The following is an 18,132-nucleotide window of genomic DNA, read 5'->3' on the forward strand; positions in this document are numbered from 1 at the left end:
AAAGACATATTTTATCACTTTGGTTAGATCACCCAAGAATCACTTAAATATTAAATCCTATTTTGCCAAAAAGAAGATTTGAAAAACATGAATAAGAAATTATCATATCTCCACTGTCATTTTGTTCTTTCACACTATTGTGTTGTCTTCAAAGCATGGCAAACGTAGCTTATTGCTTGAAAATCAAGGCTGGAGTGAAAGCCATCATTCTCACGTTGTGTATTGATTTTAGCCAATGCTTTGGTAGGAGATAGTGTCTATGGGGATGCCTGTACACAGCACATCATGATGACCTTCTTCTCCTCCCTATTTCTGACCTTTAACCTCACACTACCACTTTATTGAATAATGACTCCTGTTACATCTCTGGCGGTGACATATGAACAAGTGTCTTCAAGTCTTAAAATATACATGTAAATGGCGTAATTTCTTGTCAAGTGTCCACAATACAAATAAAACTGGTGTCTTAACACAACACTGTATAACGTTTTATTTTGTAACATTTTCAGCATTTTAGAATTACAGTAAGACACTGTTATAACGAACCTCAGGGAACCAATAAAATCACTTCATTATAAGCATAGTTCTTTATACACAAAATATTATAGATAGCAACTGTTGAACTGGAATAAAAATCACTACGTCATAACCATGAATTAACTGTAAGCATATCAACTTTCCATAAAGCCAGGAACATTGCTAAGTAATGTTCTTTAGGAGCCAAAAATAGTAGAGCACCTATTATTGAGCAGAGCACAGATTGCTAGCTGCACTTGGACCAAATTAACTTTTATTTACCAAGAGATCCCAGAGGGATCTTGGCGCCCACCAAAGAATGATGTATGTCTGACAACGAAAGAGGGATCTTTTCTCTGCTTTTCAAAGTTTTCCTACATATTACTACATATGAAATTTGAGAAAGATCCTTTGAGTATTTTCTGAGTAACAAACTTCAATTATCAAAATCCAAGATGTCTACCTGTCGGCCATCTTTTTGACTGCATGATCAGTCCGAAAATGCAATATGCACAACTAAGTTCCTTGGGGAACCTTCCCATGAAAATGAGACAGATTCCTTCAAAACTTTCTGAGAAAAAGTGGTAACAAGCTTCAACTATCAAAATCCAAGATGGCCGCCTGTCAGTCCTCTTGTTCATCAATCGGTCCGAAAATGTGATATGCACAACTACACCCCTAGGGGAACCTGCACATGCAATTTGAGACAGATCCCTTCAGTACTTTCTGTGAAATAGCGGTAACAAACTTCAATTGTCAAAATCCAAGATGGCTTCCTGTCCGCCATCTTGTTCACTGATCGGTACCAAAATGCTATATACATAACCAGGGATCTAGGGGACCATGCACATGAAATTTGAGACAACTCCCTTCAGTTCTATTTGAGAAATAGCGGTAACAAACTTCAATTGTCAAAATCCAAGATCGCGACCTTGCAGTTGACCAATTGGTCCAAAAATACAATATGCACAACTAGACCCCTAGGGGAACCTACATATACAATTTGAGAGAGATCCCTTCTCCACTTTCTAAGAAATAGTGGTAACAAACTTTAATTATCAAAATCCAAGATGGCTGCCTGGTGGCCATTTTGTCGACCGATTGGTCCAAAAATGCAATATGCACAACTAGGGCCCTAGGGAAACCTTCATTATAATTTGAGAAAGATCCCTTCAACACTTTCTGAGAAATAGCGGTAACAAGAATTGTTAACAGACGGAAGGTCGGACTGACGGATGGACAGACGGAAAGACGGACGGACGGGCGGATGGATGGACGACGGACCACGGATGAAAAGCGATTTGAATAGCCCATAATCTGATGACAGTGGGCTTATAAAACACATAATTTCATTACAATTCTCCGAAAAGCAACATCACCTGTCATATCATACTAAATGTTTCAATCTCCATAATACTGGTCTAAGTCTAATTTGAGACTTGTTAAACTAATCATTTCATTTGTCCAAATACAGCTGGATAATTCAGTATTTTATATAGTAATTTATATACTGTATAAGGATACATCGCCAGCAACTTTTGTTGAAATTGCTCAAGTAGTTTAGGAGGAGTCAGTCAATCAATGTAAATACTGTTGTAAATAATGATTGTAAATTGTCTACGGATGACAGATGGATGAACAGACAAACAGCAAGACGGCCAACCTGAGTCCGGTATACCCCCACCTCTAACTTTGCTGTGTGAGTGTGTCAAGGGTGGGGAGAGGGGTAATAATGAGGGTGGGGTGAGAGGGTAATAATGAGGGTGGGGTGAAGGGTAATAATGAGGGTGGGGTGAGAGGGTAATAATGAGGGTGGGGTGAGGGGGTAATAATGAGGGTGGGGTGAGGGGGTAATAATGAGGGTGGGATGAGGCGGTAAAAATGAGGGTGAGGGTGAGGGGGTAATAATGAGGGTGGGGTGAGGGGGTAATAATGAGGGTGGGGTGAGAGGGTAATAATGAGGGTGGGGTGAGGGGGTAATAATGAGGGTGGGGTGAGGGGGTAATAATGAGGGTGGGGTGAGGGGGTAATAATGAGGGTGGGGTGAGGGGGGTAATAATGAGGGTGGGGTGAGGGGGTAATAATGAGGGTGGGGTGAGAGGGTAATAATGAGGGTGGGGGTGAGGGGGTAATAATGAGGGTGGGGTGAGGGGGTAATAATGAGGGGTGGGGTGAGGGGGTAATAATGAGGGTGGGGTGAGGGGGTAAAAATGAGGGTGAGGTGAGGGGGTAATAATGAGGGTGGGGTGAGGGGGTAATAATGAGGGTGGGGTGAGGAGGTAATAATGAGGGTGGGGTGAGGGGGTAATAATGAGGGTGGGGTGAGGGGGTAAAAATGAGGGTGAGGTGAGGGGGTAATAATGAAGGTGGGGTGAGGGGGTAATAATGAGGGTGGGGTGAGGGGGTAATAATGAGGGTGGGGTGAGGGGGTAATAATGAGGGTGGGGTGAGGCGGTAAAAATGAGGGTGAGGTGAGGGGGTAATAATGAGGGTGGGGTGAGGGGGTAATAATGAGGGTGGGGTGAGGAGGTAATAATGAGGGTGGGGTGGGGGGGGTAATAATGACATACACAACGCTTAAATTCAGAAGTTATATTGTGAATTGCCCTAAAGTTACCGCCAACATCAATCATTTAATCATTTTACAGCTTTGAAATAGGTCATATTGTTTGATTTTTGTGTTGCTTGATTGATCAGTAAGAATTCCTTATCAAGAATATAAGTCTGGTCCATTACTTAGACAGACAGGAATCGTCATTTAAATGTTCTATCTATTTTGAGCTGGCAGATCACAGCTAGGCTACAAGTCCAGTTACTGCAATATTATCAGAGGGCCCCAGAATTTACACAGATGGAAGGTGACAGTATGATTCTTGGAACTGTTTACAGGCATGCAATACAAACATTCTAAAGGATATTACAGTAACCTAGAATAGCTAGTCTCTAAAATAGTATATCAGTGGCCATGGGTCCAGGACCAATTACAATGTAAACTATCTACTGGTCATCAAACTTACACTAGCTTTTATTGAAACACTGATGGATAAAAAAGCAAAACCTTGTTGCTCTCCTCTTTGGAACAATAATATGCTTTCTGACTTATTCACAAAAACCTATACACTGTACTTTAACATATACATTATGCCCTGCTTGAACAGAAAAACTTTATTGCTTAATTTGCCATTTTTTGCCAAGACAATTTTTGCCAAGATTATCGAGACTTTAATAACTTATTTATAGAAAAATGATAATGGTTCACTATTTGGGTATAATAGATGAAAAATATCTAAATAATCACTTGGTTTTGTTGTCAGATGCAGAACAATTGCCGTTTGTGACAGATCATGTATGCAAGATCAGTAATCAGAAGGATTAGGTTGTGCCATCTACATCAAGTCCGGTGTCATATGGGAAAAATTTTTTGGCACCATTTATATGGGGGTAGGTGACTTTGGAGTACAGATATGGATCATGCTGGTTATAACCTTAATTTATGTGTGATGAACCAGACACTAATTAAATAACTATTTTTAATGTTTATGTCATAGCATATATACCTCTACTTACTCTCTCTCTTTTTTTTTTTTTTTAAGTTGATTATCATAAAAACTTGTGTAACATAGATAAAATTGTAAAAACTAATAAAAACTAAAATTTGAAGTAGGGGGTGCATAAATTACATTGACAGATAATCAGTAGCATAAGCCTAGCCAAGCCTTAAAGTCAATGTAACATGGACATTATATCTCTATCAGTTAATAGAAGAAAAACGCTTTTCATTAACAAGTTTGATTCCTTTGTGGAATTCTTAAGAACTACAGAACTGCAGAACTGCAATGTAATATGACTTTTTATACAACTCCTTATGGAAGCTGGTCTGTGAACAATGCCACGATTTGCCTTCATTAGCAGTAGAAGTACAGATGTACTACTGCCCTAATTGTAAGATTAACTTGGTCTATAGCACAATCACACTCTCCTGTAATTACTTGTAAATGTTTTAATGATATCTAAAGAATTCTGAAAAGTCTAAAATAATGAGATGTTAGCTCAATATTTCTTCTGCATGAAATAGGGCAATCCAACACCTTAACATGACATTACCCTATTTTATGTTAACTTATAGAGTGTATGTGCAAGCTTATTTCTGATTACCATATTCAACTATATAAGCATCCTTTTCCAATAAGTGTATTGGAGCTGAAAAATGCACGGACTGAACAGCACTACAAGTAGCTGGATACTCTACATTTGCATATTACAGAGTTAGCTCCCTTAGGGTTAGGTATCGATTGTTACGTCATTATTTTGAGAGCACAATTCACATTGTTTTCTCTGAAACGTATGATGTTACGCTCGCAAACACATGACGTCACAATCAATACCTACCCGCAAGGGCAGCAAACTCTGTAATATGCAAATACGAAATAGCCTATACAATTGACCTGATCTGGAACTGTCACACCCTTTCCTCCCTCTTTCATTCTTCGTCCCGAGACTCATCATGATATACAACCTTAAACTTGCCTAGTTTGTACAATAATTTGTGAAAGGTTACTCAATTTGGTCCCATAAAGCATCCTTTTTGTCAGGTTAACTACATAGAGGTTGAACAAGGAGTGGTTGTTGGATATGAAATTTATTCCACACGAGTGAGTTATTTTCTAAAAGTTTTTAAAGCTTTAATTTAGCTGTTTCTACCACAAATGAATCATGCAACAAGCCTCCAAAATTTGATAACTTTTTTAGCCAACATATGCAAATAAGATTTAGTGATATCTTCATAAGCAAATAGAAACTCATTAATATTAAAAAGTCTAATTGCTTAAAGAATGTATTAACAACAATTAATTTTAATTATGAACAACTATTCCATACATTCCTACACACTGAACTTCTTTTTGGATCTAGATTTATAGATACATGAATAAGCAACTAATCATTGTCCATCGATGATCAATGACGTTATCAATTTGTGACGTGACAATGAGAAAAAAGTAGTTCAGGTCAATTATTTTAAAATCTCAACCAATCAAAAGACCGGACAAAGTGTTTTTCCACTAGTGGAATATCACTATATTTATTGAACATGTCCCAGCACATTTATATGATGGCCTGTGAGTGGAATAACACAACGTATTGTGGTAGAATGTAGATTTCTACCTCTCCTACAGTAATCAATTAAATTGTGGACTACAATCTGGATTAATTAAGTAGTCTAATTGCTGAACCCGAATCATGTTTTTAATTTAGCTACATTATATGCTGTCATATACTATAAATATTACTCATTTTAGCTCAAATACGAAAAACTGTCATATATGATTTAACATGGATAAAGTGCTGTACTGATGAAGCAATTCACACACAGAGCAAAAAGCACTATAATAAAACTACCCCTGAAATGAATATATCTAATATATATCATTCTCGTAATTCCACATTAAGAATGTACTAGTTACAGAGCAAAACCTTGGACAATTTTACCATATCTGCTACCAAAGCATTCATCAGACCCAGCATTAATGAATGCCATTGTCAAACCTGATTGCATAGTCAACAGACTGAGTATTTATTGTAGCGTACTTGTATGATAACTGAAACCTACAGGTCATGATGATGAATACATATTGGTTATTGGCCGGACCGAGATATGAAATAATTATATACAGGTCCATTACTTATGTATTGAGCGGTTGAGTTGATAAAGAGTAGTGAATAAGAGACAAGCTATTGATTTGCCTTTCTCTCAGTAAGACATGGTCATTGGTTCACTGGTATCTAGATGTCACCGGCGACCACTTGACCACGTAACAACGTAAAACATTTACACGAGAACACTGTAATATATAACTAGTTTTTCTAGAAGCCTGACTAAAACTACTATAAATGTCATGTCCTTATTTATCTAATACATGTATTGATTTCAGCCAAATAGATAGGGCAACAGTTTCATCACCAGAATGACTGTTCCATCTAAAGCTTTGATTTGGTTTGATAGTGTTTTATACCGAACACCACGGAGCGGTCAAACCTACAGATTAGGGCAAGCTAGGCTTTGATAGTCAGGATTATAACTGTAGCGGGATCGGCTAGTGTTCGTAGGGTCCCGGGTTTGAATCCCGGGCTGACCACTACATTTTCTTCTCTCCTGTTACAGAATTAGCACCCAACTAAATAACCCACGGTGGTGGTGTTTGGAAGGGTCTCGTACGTCTTTGAGGGCGAAGACTTCGAGAAAGGAGGGAGGAGTGTAGCGGGACTGGACTGGGTCGATCATTGGTGACCAGGTAGCTCAGTCGGTAGAGCACTCGGCTAGTGTTCGGAGGGTTCCGGGTTCGAATCCTGGTCTGGCCGCTACATTTTCTCCTCTCATGTTACATAACTACCAATCATGGGCTTTCAACAGTGTTCATGAAAAGCAGGAGATCTCTGCCAAAAACAACTAACCACAACTATAAAGTATGGACTTTGCTGGTGGAGAAAAGCTGGAGATCGATTTTAGAATAAAATGATTGTTGCTATAATTGTGTCAATATCATATAGACCACTCAAAATGAACTTGGTGGAACCACTGACCTTATAACCTCTGACCTCAGGTACAAGATAAATACCGCAACACCTTTATATTGAGATATATTGTTGAAATTGTTCCACAACATGGACAAAATAACTCCTGTATCACTGATCATGACAGTGATGTTGTTCTGTAATGTGTATAATAAACAAACCATTAAACTCTCTTCAATACCATATACAATGTGCATACCGTATTTAAATCAAGCAAAGAAACTGATCGGCTTTGTACCATAGAGTGTGCATGTACATGAGACCAAGATTGACCAATGACCTCCTCACACCTGGGGTACCATACAAAACCATACAAGGCCAAACTCTTTCCTAAATATTGCACCATAACATGTAATCCAGAGAAGCAGAACTTCCATGGTAGGGAGCCTAATTGGATTTTCTTGTCTCAAATGACCAATTCTCTGGTGCCTTGCTAATTTGCACCAACAGCAAGGAAATGATATAACTGAGTAGTCTGGACAATAAGACCACTGACCAATATGTGCAGTGACCAACAATGCATGAAGCCCAACACAACTGACCATCATTGACTGTATGGTATTGACAATTCGGACCAGGGTATTGAATTGACCAATCACCAGACTCAGTATGTAGCCTCGTCTCATGCATGTGAACCTGCATTAATTCATTGTCGTAGCAAAGGTTGTAGTATATAAAATACAAATTGCAAGGTCAATTATGGTTTGATTGACAAAGAGCTAAATGTATATATAGCTAAGCTATATAATTAGGCGATTCATCAATTTAAAGGCAAGCTTTGGTTGAGTAACTATATAAAAGTAGTACTTATGGCAAGCATACACATCACTTGTATTTAACTTCCAGCTAAAGATTAATAGAAGAATAACTTTAACCACTTTGCCATCCGTACTGAGGTCTGTGAAATATCGTCAGGACTTGCATATTCTTAGTAACGAAGCACACATAGATAAAGGGCAATGGGCTTATGAACAGTACCATTATGTGGTGGAATTAACAATATATAGAAACTCATTCTTTTACCAGATTATTTACCTTGGTAACCACACCTTCCATCTACGTCAGTATCTTGTTTAGAGATCACAACGTGCAAAAAGCAGATGCATTACAAGGCCATTTTTGTTTTCAATCTGGGAATAAATTCATATCCATTTATTCCCTTCAACAATAAAACTGAAAGAATCTATGAAACCTTGGAATCCTTTGAAAATTTACACTTGGGAGAAATACCACAGTCACAGCTTTAAAGCCACAATATATTCAATCAATGGACACATCATCATTCTGAAATTGATCTACCGTATCCATGTGGATTCAAACCATCAACATCGATTTCACAGCCATCATCACCTAGCTTTTACAAAACAATACTATATAAAGACTATCAAATGGAAATCCAAAACATTTTAATCTTTCAACGGAGTGAATAATGTGATGTTTGCTATACAGGTATTAAACAATAGGAATTGTTGCTGTGCAGAAACCATTTCTTTATTTTAGTCAAAGGGTGGAGTGAGTCTGGATCAATGCGATCTTGTATTTAAGTACGCATAATTAATGTCCTTTAAACTCAAAGCACAGGTTTTTTGCATGCCATTCCAATGTTACAGAATGCCAATTGGGCCTTAATGGTCATCTGATTATTAGTACAAAACAACACAGCATAATTTAAGCTTCTATACAGTAAGCTAGCAGAAAAAAAAATCTATGGATAAAATACAAGAGACCAAATGGGCTGAAAATGCTCACATTTTCTTTGTCTAACAAATAAGACATGGTATACTAAGAACATTTCAATAGAAGTTAAAGTGTCATAGTTACTGATACATCTGAACAAATTGTAACTGTGCATGAAGGTAGGGCATGGTCATTTAAGTGAACAAACTTGAAGAGATTATCTAATTCATGCAGCATACTGCTACATGATCAATATCTGAATACTTTAGGCCTTATAATGATCTGTTTTAAGATTTTCACCTATTTGACATCTGTGACCTTAAAAGCCAGGTGGCTACATACCAAATATCAAGTCTCTCCTCTAGGCCTCCTACATATAGTTATATTTTGACAAAAAGGTTGTTTAAAGCCTATTTGACCCCTGTAACCTTTAATGAGGTCGACAATGTGATTGAGTTGATGAAATTATTTCATTTCAGCATGCTACAAGCCCAATATCGGGTTTGCATGCCACATACTAGCTGAACAAGTGGTTAAAATATTTTCTGGTAATTGTCAGTGACTTTTAAAAGAATTCAGGCCAATGTCCTTCATTCGAATAAATGTGGTAGTACAGTCCTAAACCGCAGTATGTTGCAGGTCAATAACAGTAGTTATTGAAAAGAAGTAATTTCAATGACAAGTTTACATTTCACTGATCATAAATGCCAATGAGGAAATTAATTCAAGGTCATCTCCTGAGGCTCAAGGTCATCTCCTGAGACTCAGGGTCATCTCCTGAGACTCAAGGTCACCTCCGGACACAAAGTTCTGTGCAACTAGTTCAAGTAGGAGGACTTTAAAGTGATAACGTACATAGAATTTCTTAATTTAAATACTGTTCACATTAAATTGGAATACATGTATAGATAAATAGGAAACTACAAATGCCTGAAAAAGACAACCCCCCCCCCCCCCTGCAGCCTCAATATATATATTTAATGCAACACGGCCATAGCGACATGGGTAGACCTATAATGTAATGTTGACTCCCAATCATCCCCTTGACATTGACAACATTAAAATATTTCTTTACTTAAAGATGCTCCACCGCAGACAGAGCATAAATGATATTCATCATTTGAACAACAATTGGTGTTTAGTCGTGTATATATATATGCCTAATTAACACAAAATACAATATGAAATAATTTATTTCACCTTTGGTGCATACGCAATCAGTTCTTCATTCCATATAGGATATAGTGCCACGGAATTTTTTCTGGATGCAATTAATTATTTTTTATATTTTAAACTTTAAGTAAAATTAGAAGCTCTAACTTTTCAATGGTGGTAATGGTGTTTAGTAAGTAACTTATGTAACTGAAGAAAAATACTAAATCGTCTACTCCTGTTTTTGATAGTGAAAAAATACCATTTGTCGGCGGTGGAGCATCTTTAATTACTAATAAGTGATTTTACTTCTTTTTTTTTAATCGTCTAAATGCATGTACATTAATTACACATGTAATTATTCACAGTTCATTGATGCTTGTCACCATATTGCAGGGTACTTCAAATTATTACAAATAAATACATTGCTAATTTGTAGTGAATATCAGTTGATAGAAATCTGAATCTACAACAGAAATAGTAGAATATTTACATTAAAAAGAACATGAAATTCATCATTTTTTTGGCATTCTAATAGCTTATGTCACTTTCAAAATTAATTATTGATTTTGGAAATCCTTGGAAAAGTGGACAGAAAGGAAAACCAAAACGCTTGAGAAATTTGTCTCGTGATCTGTGATTAAATTATTCTATAATTTTTTTTCTGTATCTGAATTCTCAAACCACTGAGGGGTTTGAGTCTTTGTTCATTGTGGCAAAAAATGTTTACACAAGAAAAAGCTATTGGTTTAAGAAATGTGTAGGAAGAAAAATCCTTGATAACTAAGATAAATCCCAGGCAAGATTACGCCATTCTGGGGTGAAGAAGGAAAGATCAATAAATAATTTATTTGTTCTGAAAGAAGACATTTCAAAGTCGTAGACTTTTCCTATCATGTATGTCATTCAGTTCTAAGAACGACCAATCAGATAGTGTTAAGCCCAGCTCATCACTTTTTCTATCAAAATTTGTATGATTTCTAATTATAAACCTTTTATGAATCTCTATTTTTTATTGCTAAATTTCAGCTATTGCATGCTTCAGATATAAACCTCAGAAAATGTATTTTATGGCTTCTAAACTAGAGAGTGAATACATGGGAGACTGTTTATAAACATGATTTAATTTTTTCCACCACACAGCTATAGTAGATACCAGTACAGTTATTTTTAGGAAAAAACTGTATAATAATTAAGTTACCTAAATAAAGCTAAAAATGCCACAAAGTGTTATTATTACAAGGTCAAGAAAATTTGATTTATTGCAAAGAAACGTCAACCTTCAACATTAAACATTCTATCAGTCCTAAAAAAGTAACACAAGCAGGTATCATCTGTAAGAAAGATATCCATGATATTCCAGCAGGATCTGGCAAAGGGTATGTACTTATTTTGATTGGACATCAATATAAACCTTAAAAAGTCATAATTTTAATAACATTGATCACCACCTATGATCTTTAGCTTTAGAAAAATCCCAAGCATTGATAGTTACACACAACAGTGACCTTCGACCTTAAGATTCAGACCTTTAAAACAATGCCATGTGCAGATATCGATGAGCACTTTCCAAGATCTTAGAGAGTTCAGGTATAGTTTACATCTGATTACTCCAAAAAATTGAACTGATAATTATTGCATGGTAACAAACTTTCTACTTTTATCAACAATATTACTAAAAGCCCTCCACCTCCGGGATTCGGGTTCGAATCCAATGTGGGGCAGTTGCCAGGTACTGACTGCTGGCGATGGTTTTTCTCCGGGTACTGACTGGCTTTCCTCCGCCAACAAACCTGACACCTTCTTACATGAACCCTGCTGTTAATAAGACATTAAACTAATATAACCAAAAACAAATTTTAGCAACATTGACCTTGATCATGGCCTTTGACATTACCACTGAGGAAGTGCTCATAAGTTATGGAAGATGTCTATATATATGGAGATTGATCAAGATGATGCCATATACTTGTTGCATTAGTGTTACAGACATCATTATACATATTATATAATATTCCTTCATGTTGAAATATATTTCTAATAGTAATGATTACTATAAGTGCTATAAAATCTATCCTTTAAATTGAAACACCTTGTACATTATGAAATACATCTATTGTAGTGCCATTGAGCAATTGACTAATCACCATCAAGGGTGTAATATAACAACACCTTATGTTCGCAAACGCATATGTTTCTATTCAATGTTAGAGCAAACATCGCAGCACACACAAATCCATCCTGTAGGTTGGTGATCATCTCTGATAAATCTAGACTATAAATCTATCCTGTAGGTTGGTGATCATCTCTGATAAATCTAGACTATAAATCCATCCTGTAGATTGGTGATCACCTCTGATAAATCTAGACTATAAATCTATCCTGTAGGATGTTGGTCATCTCTGATACATCTAGACTATAAATTTATACTGTAGGATGTTGGTCATCTCTGATAAATCTAGACTATAAATCTATCCTGTAGGATGTTGGTCATCTCTGATAAATCTAGACTATAAATCCATCCTGTGGAATGTTGGTCATCTCTGATAAATCTAGACTATAAATCCATCCGGTAGGATGGTGATCATCTCTGATAAATCTAGACTAGAAATCCATCCTGTAGGATGTTGGTCATCTCTGATAAATCTAGACTATAAATCCATCCTGTGGAATGTTGATCATCTCTGATAAATCTAGACTAGAAATCCATCCTGTATGTTGGTGATCATCTCTGATAAATCTAGACTATAAATCCATCCTGTGGAATGTTGGTCATCTCTGATAAATCTAGACTATAAATCCAACCTGTATGTTGGTGATCATCTCTGATAAATCTAGACTATAAATCTATCCTGTGGAATGTTGGTCATCTCTGATTAATCTAGACTATAAATCCATCCTGTGGAATGTTGGTCATCTCTGATAAATCTAGGCTATAAATCTATCCTATAGGTTGGTGATCATCTCTGATAAATCTAGACTATAAATCCATCCTGTAGGTTGGTGATCATCTCTGATAAATCTAGACTATAAATCTATCCTATAGGTTGGTGATCATCTCTGATAAATCTAGACTATAAATTAAATCCATCCTGTAGGATGTTGATCATCTCTGATAAATATAGACTATAAATCCATCCTGTGGGATGTTGATCATCTCTGATACATCTAGACTATAAATCCATCCTATAGGATGTTGATCATCTCTGATAAATCTAGACTATAAATCCATCCTGTGGAATGTTGATCATCTCTGATAAATCTAGACTATAAATCCATCCTGTGGAATGTTGGTCATCTCTGATAAATATAGACTATAAATCCATCCTGTAGGATGTTGATCATCTCTGATACATCTAGGCTATAAATCCATCCTATAGGATGTTGATCATCTCTGATAACCATCCTGTCGGATGTTGGTCATCTCTGATAAGCATCCTGTATATGATGTTGGTCATCTCTGACAACCATCCTGTAGGATGTTGATCCTCTCTGACAACCATCCTATAGGATGTTGATCATCTCTGCATGATATTTTAACAGTCAAAGTGGTTAAAGTTATAGCCTTTCTGTTGAGACTTGTATGGCCGTCAGGGACAGCAGTATGGCAGTATATGTTGTATAGTATCTGCATGTGAAGAGACTTAGCAAATGTAGAAGTATATATGACTCTTAATGCAAACAAAATACATGCATGATGTGCACACATGTAAGCATAAATGGACAATATGTATGATTGGATCCTTATTGGAAAATTTGAACTGTGAACGATTGAAAATTGATGATCTATGAAGCATACAAAAGTATCAATTTTACAATGCTATATAATTTACTGTAGTATTTTAATAGGACTGAAATGATTATCTCCCTTACCTCTTTGCCAAATACCTGCCACCTGGTCATATATTACATTGTGCATTGATATTCGACTTTCATTTTGACAACTCATACATGCATTTAACACCTTTATGTAGATGTGCTGCCTCATCGTTTTCTGATGAAGCTGTCAGTTTTGATAACCTATAAAGGGTGATATGTGTACAGTATAATGTACACCATATATAATCATCTGAAGTTACACCAAAAACATTCAAGGATTGTGTAGCAAAATTCCTTTCGGTGCATCAAATCTTAAAATAGATCGAGTTTACATGGTCCACTATTTAAATTAAACAAAGGAGACCATGGATATATATGGCTTGATAAGAACATGAAGCTTGAAGAGATAATGTCAGTCAGAAGGCATTGCAGTATATAGTACAAACATCTTTTACCTTTCCCATCCTGAGATCAAAAATATTTATAAGTGTTTTACATGAATTAAGCATAACAATTTCCTAAGGTCCTTCTACAAAATTAATCAACACTTGATACACCTTGAAGGTGATGATTCTGGCACATTATATATTTATAAGTCAAACACCCGCAAGTAAATCAATTATAACAGATTATACAGAGACTTTGTAATATTGATTGACAAATATTATAAGTACATAATAATCAGGTCATCAGAAAACGTTTTAGCCGAGGGGGATGAATAGTTTAGACCATTGATCTTGCCATAGATAATCCAACAGAAACAAGACAACAGACAGTACATCAAATCTCCAGGCCGTTTCCATGGAGGCGTAATTAACCTCGATCAGTTGCATATATACAAGTCATTGAAATTTCCCATGGCTTCCCAGGGTTAGAGTATTTATCCATGGTTGTTCCACTATAATAAAATAATTATATATCGCTTCTCATGCTTTGAAACCTGTCATGCCTAAAAGGGATTTCTGACTCTCAGACATTTTGTCTAGCTATATACACAACAGATGAAGTCGAATGTTTTATACTAAAAATATTACAGATAACTTCATGTTTTGATTATCAAACAGTCAAAATTTGTATGGTAACAGGAAACTGACCACTTCCACTGGGTAATAATCATTTAAAAGTATTGTTACCTGATTTTATAGTTACATGCTGTGCACCCCTCCAAAATCAATTAATTACTCTGTATTTCAAAGCACAAACCATTAGTTATATTAAATATTAATACACTGAAACATTCTGGAACTCTCTACTCTAATAAAACTGTCAGAGCTTGAAGGCACCAATATTTTGGAATAGGACAAATGTAGTACTTAGAGGATAACTATTTGAGTAAAAAGAATAATAGGTCTTAAAAGGACACCTGCATTCAAATCACAAGGATCCCTTGCATAATGCAGCAATACTTGTACTTTGTATTGGTTTCCAAGGCTTAAATGTAAATGATTGAGGAACAGGACTGAAACCATTTGCCTTCACATGTACAGGTGTAGATCTATACCAAGGCTTGTACATATGTAAGGCATTGAGAAACAGGACTGGGACCCTTGGCCTCCACAAGTATAGATATATACCAAGGCATGTAAGTCATTGAGCAACAGGACTGGGACTCTTGGTCTCCAAAAGTATATATCTATACTAAGACTCGTAAGGCATTGAAGCACAGGACAAGGCCCATGGCCTCCACAAGTATCGATCTATACTAAGACTCGTAAGGCATTGAGGAACAGGACACAGGGCCCTTGGCCTCCAAATACATAGATATATACCAAGGATTGTAAGGCATTGAGGAACAGGACTGGGACCCTTGGCCTCCACAAGTATAGATCTATACCAAGGCTTGTAAGGCATTGAGTAACAGGACTGCGACTTTTGGTCTCCAAAAGTATATATCTATACTAAGACTCGTAAGGCATAGAGAAACAGGACAAGGCCCTTGGTCTCCACAAGTAAAGATATATACCAAGGCTTGTAAGGCATTGAGGAACAGGACACAGGGCCTTTGGCCTCCACAAGTATAGATCTATACCAAGACTTGTAAGGCATTTAGGAACAGGACTGGGACCCTTGGTCTCCACAAGTATAGATATATACCAAGGCTTGTAAGGCATTGAGGAACAGGACTGGGACTCTTGGTCACTTGTAAGGCATTGAGGACAGGACAGGCCCTTGGCCTCAACAAGTATAGATATATACCAAGGCTTGTAAGGCATTGAGGAACAGGACTGGGACTCTTGGTCTCCAAAGGTATATATCTATACTAAGACTTGTAAGGCATTGAGGACAGGACAGGCCCTTGGCCTCCACAAGTATAGATATATACCAAGGCTTGTAAGGCATTGAGGAACAGGACAGGGCCCTTGGCCTCCACAAGTATAGATATATACCAAGGCTTGTAAGGCATTGAGGAACAGGACAAGACCCTTGGCCTCCACAAGTATAGATCTATACCAAGGCTTGTAAGGCATTGAGGAACAGGACAATACCCTTGGCCTCCACAAGTATAGATCTAAACCAAGGTTTGTAAGACATTGAGGAACAGGACAATACCCTTGGCCTCCAAAAGTATAGATATATACCAAGGCTTGTAAAGCATTGAGGAACAGGACAAGACCGTTGGCCTCCACAAAGTATAGATCTATACCAAGGCTTGTAAAGCATTGAGGAACAGGACTGGGACCCTTGGTCTCCACAAGTATAGATCTATACCAAGGCTTGTAAGGCATTGAGGAGCAGGACTGGGACCCTTGGCCTCCACATATATAGATCTATACCAAGGCTTGTAAGGCATTGAGGAGCAGGACTGGGACCCTTGGTCTCCACAAGTATAGATCTATACCAAGGCTTGTAAGGCATTGAGGAACAGGACTGGAACCCTTGGTCTCCACAAGTATAGATCTATACCAAGGCTTGTAAGGCATTGAAGAACAGGACTGGGACTCTTGGTCTCCAAAAGTATAGATCTATACCAAGGCTTGTAAAGCATTGAGGAACAGGACTGGGACCCTTGGTCTCCACAAGTATAGATCTATACCAAGGCTTTTAAGGCATTGATGAGCAGGACTGGGACCCTTGGTCTCCACAGGTATAGATCTATACCAAGGTTTTTAAGGCATTGAGGATCAGGACAAGGCCCTTGGCCTCCACATATATAGATATATACCAGGGCTTGTAAGGATTGTAAGGCATTGAGGAACAGGACTGGGACCCTTGGCCTCCACAAGTATAGATCTATACCAAGGCTTGTAAGGCATTGAGTAACAGGACTGCGACTTTTGGTCTCCAAAAGTATATATCTATTATCTATACTAAGACTTGTAAGGCATAGAGGAACAGGACAAGGCCCTTGGTCTCCACAAGTAAAGATATATACCAAGGCTTGTAAGGCATTGAGGAACAGGACACAGGGCCTTTGGCCTCCACAAGTATAGATCTATACCAAGACTTGTAAGGCATTGAGGAACAGGACACAGGGCCTTTGGCCTCCACAAGTATAGATCTATACCAAGACTTGTAAGGCATTGAGTAACAGGACTGGGACCTTGGTATCCACAAGTATGTATATGCTATACTAAGGCTTGTAAGGCATTGAGGAACAGGACAGGCCCTTGGCCTCCACAAGTATAGATATAAACCAAGGCTTGTAAGGCATTGAGGAACAGGACATTAGACCCTTGGCCTTCCACAATATAGATCTATACCAAGGCTTGTAAAGCATTGAGGAACAGGACAAGACCCTTGGCCTCCACAACATATATCTATACCAAGGCTTGTAAGGCATTGAGGAACAGGACAAGACCCTTGGCCTCCACATATATAGATCTAAACCAAGGCTTGTAAGGCATTGAGGAACAGGACAATACCCTTGGCCTCCACAAATATAGATCTATACCAAGGCTTGTAAGGCATTGAGGAACAGGACAAGACCCTTGGCCTCCACAAATATAGATATATACCAAGGCTTGGTAGGCATTGAGGAACAGGACAGGGCCCTTGGCCTCCACAAGTATAGATCTATACCAAGGCTTGTAAGGCATTGAGGAACAGGACTGGGACCATTGGTCTCCACAAAATATATATAGATCTATACCAAGGCTTGTAAGGCATTGAGGAATAGGACAAGGACCCTTGGCCTCCACATATATAGATCTATACCAAGGCTTGTAAGGCATTGAGGAACAGGACACAGGGCCTTTGGCCTCCACAAGTATAGATCTATACCAAGACTTGTAAGGCATTGAGGAACAGGACACAGGGCCTTTGGCCTCCACAAGTATAGATCTATACCAAGACTTGTAAGGCATTGAGTAACAGGACTGGGACTCTTGGTCTCCAAAGTAGTATGTATCTACAGTATACTAAGACTTGTAAGGCATTGAGGACAGGACAGGCCCTTGG

At 37.6% G+C, this 18,132-nt stretch overlaps 1 protein-coding gene across 1 annotated transcript in view; it reads right to left on the bottom strand.

The window, feature by feature from the left end:
- The window catches only part of LOC138316457 (uncharacterized), a 65,931-nt gene that overhangs the window by 37,716 nt on the left and 10,083 nt on the right, over positions 1-18,132 (bottom strand). The window lies entirely within an intron of this gene.

This window comes from Argopecten irradians, chromosome 2, assembly GCF_041381155.1.
Source record: "Argopecten irradians isolate NY chromosome 2, Ai_NY, whole genome shotgun sequence".
NCBI classification, from domain to species: domain Eukaryota; kingdom Metazoa; phylum Mollusca; class Bivalvia; order Pectinida; family Pectinidae; genus Argopecten; species Argopecten irradians.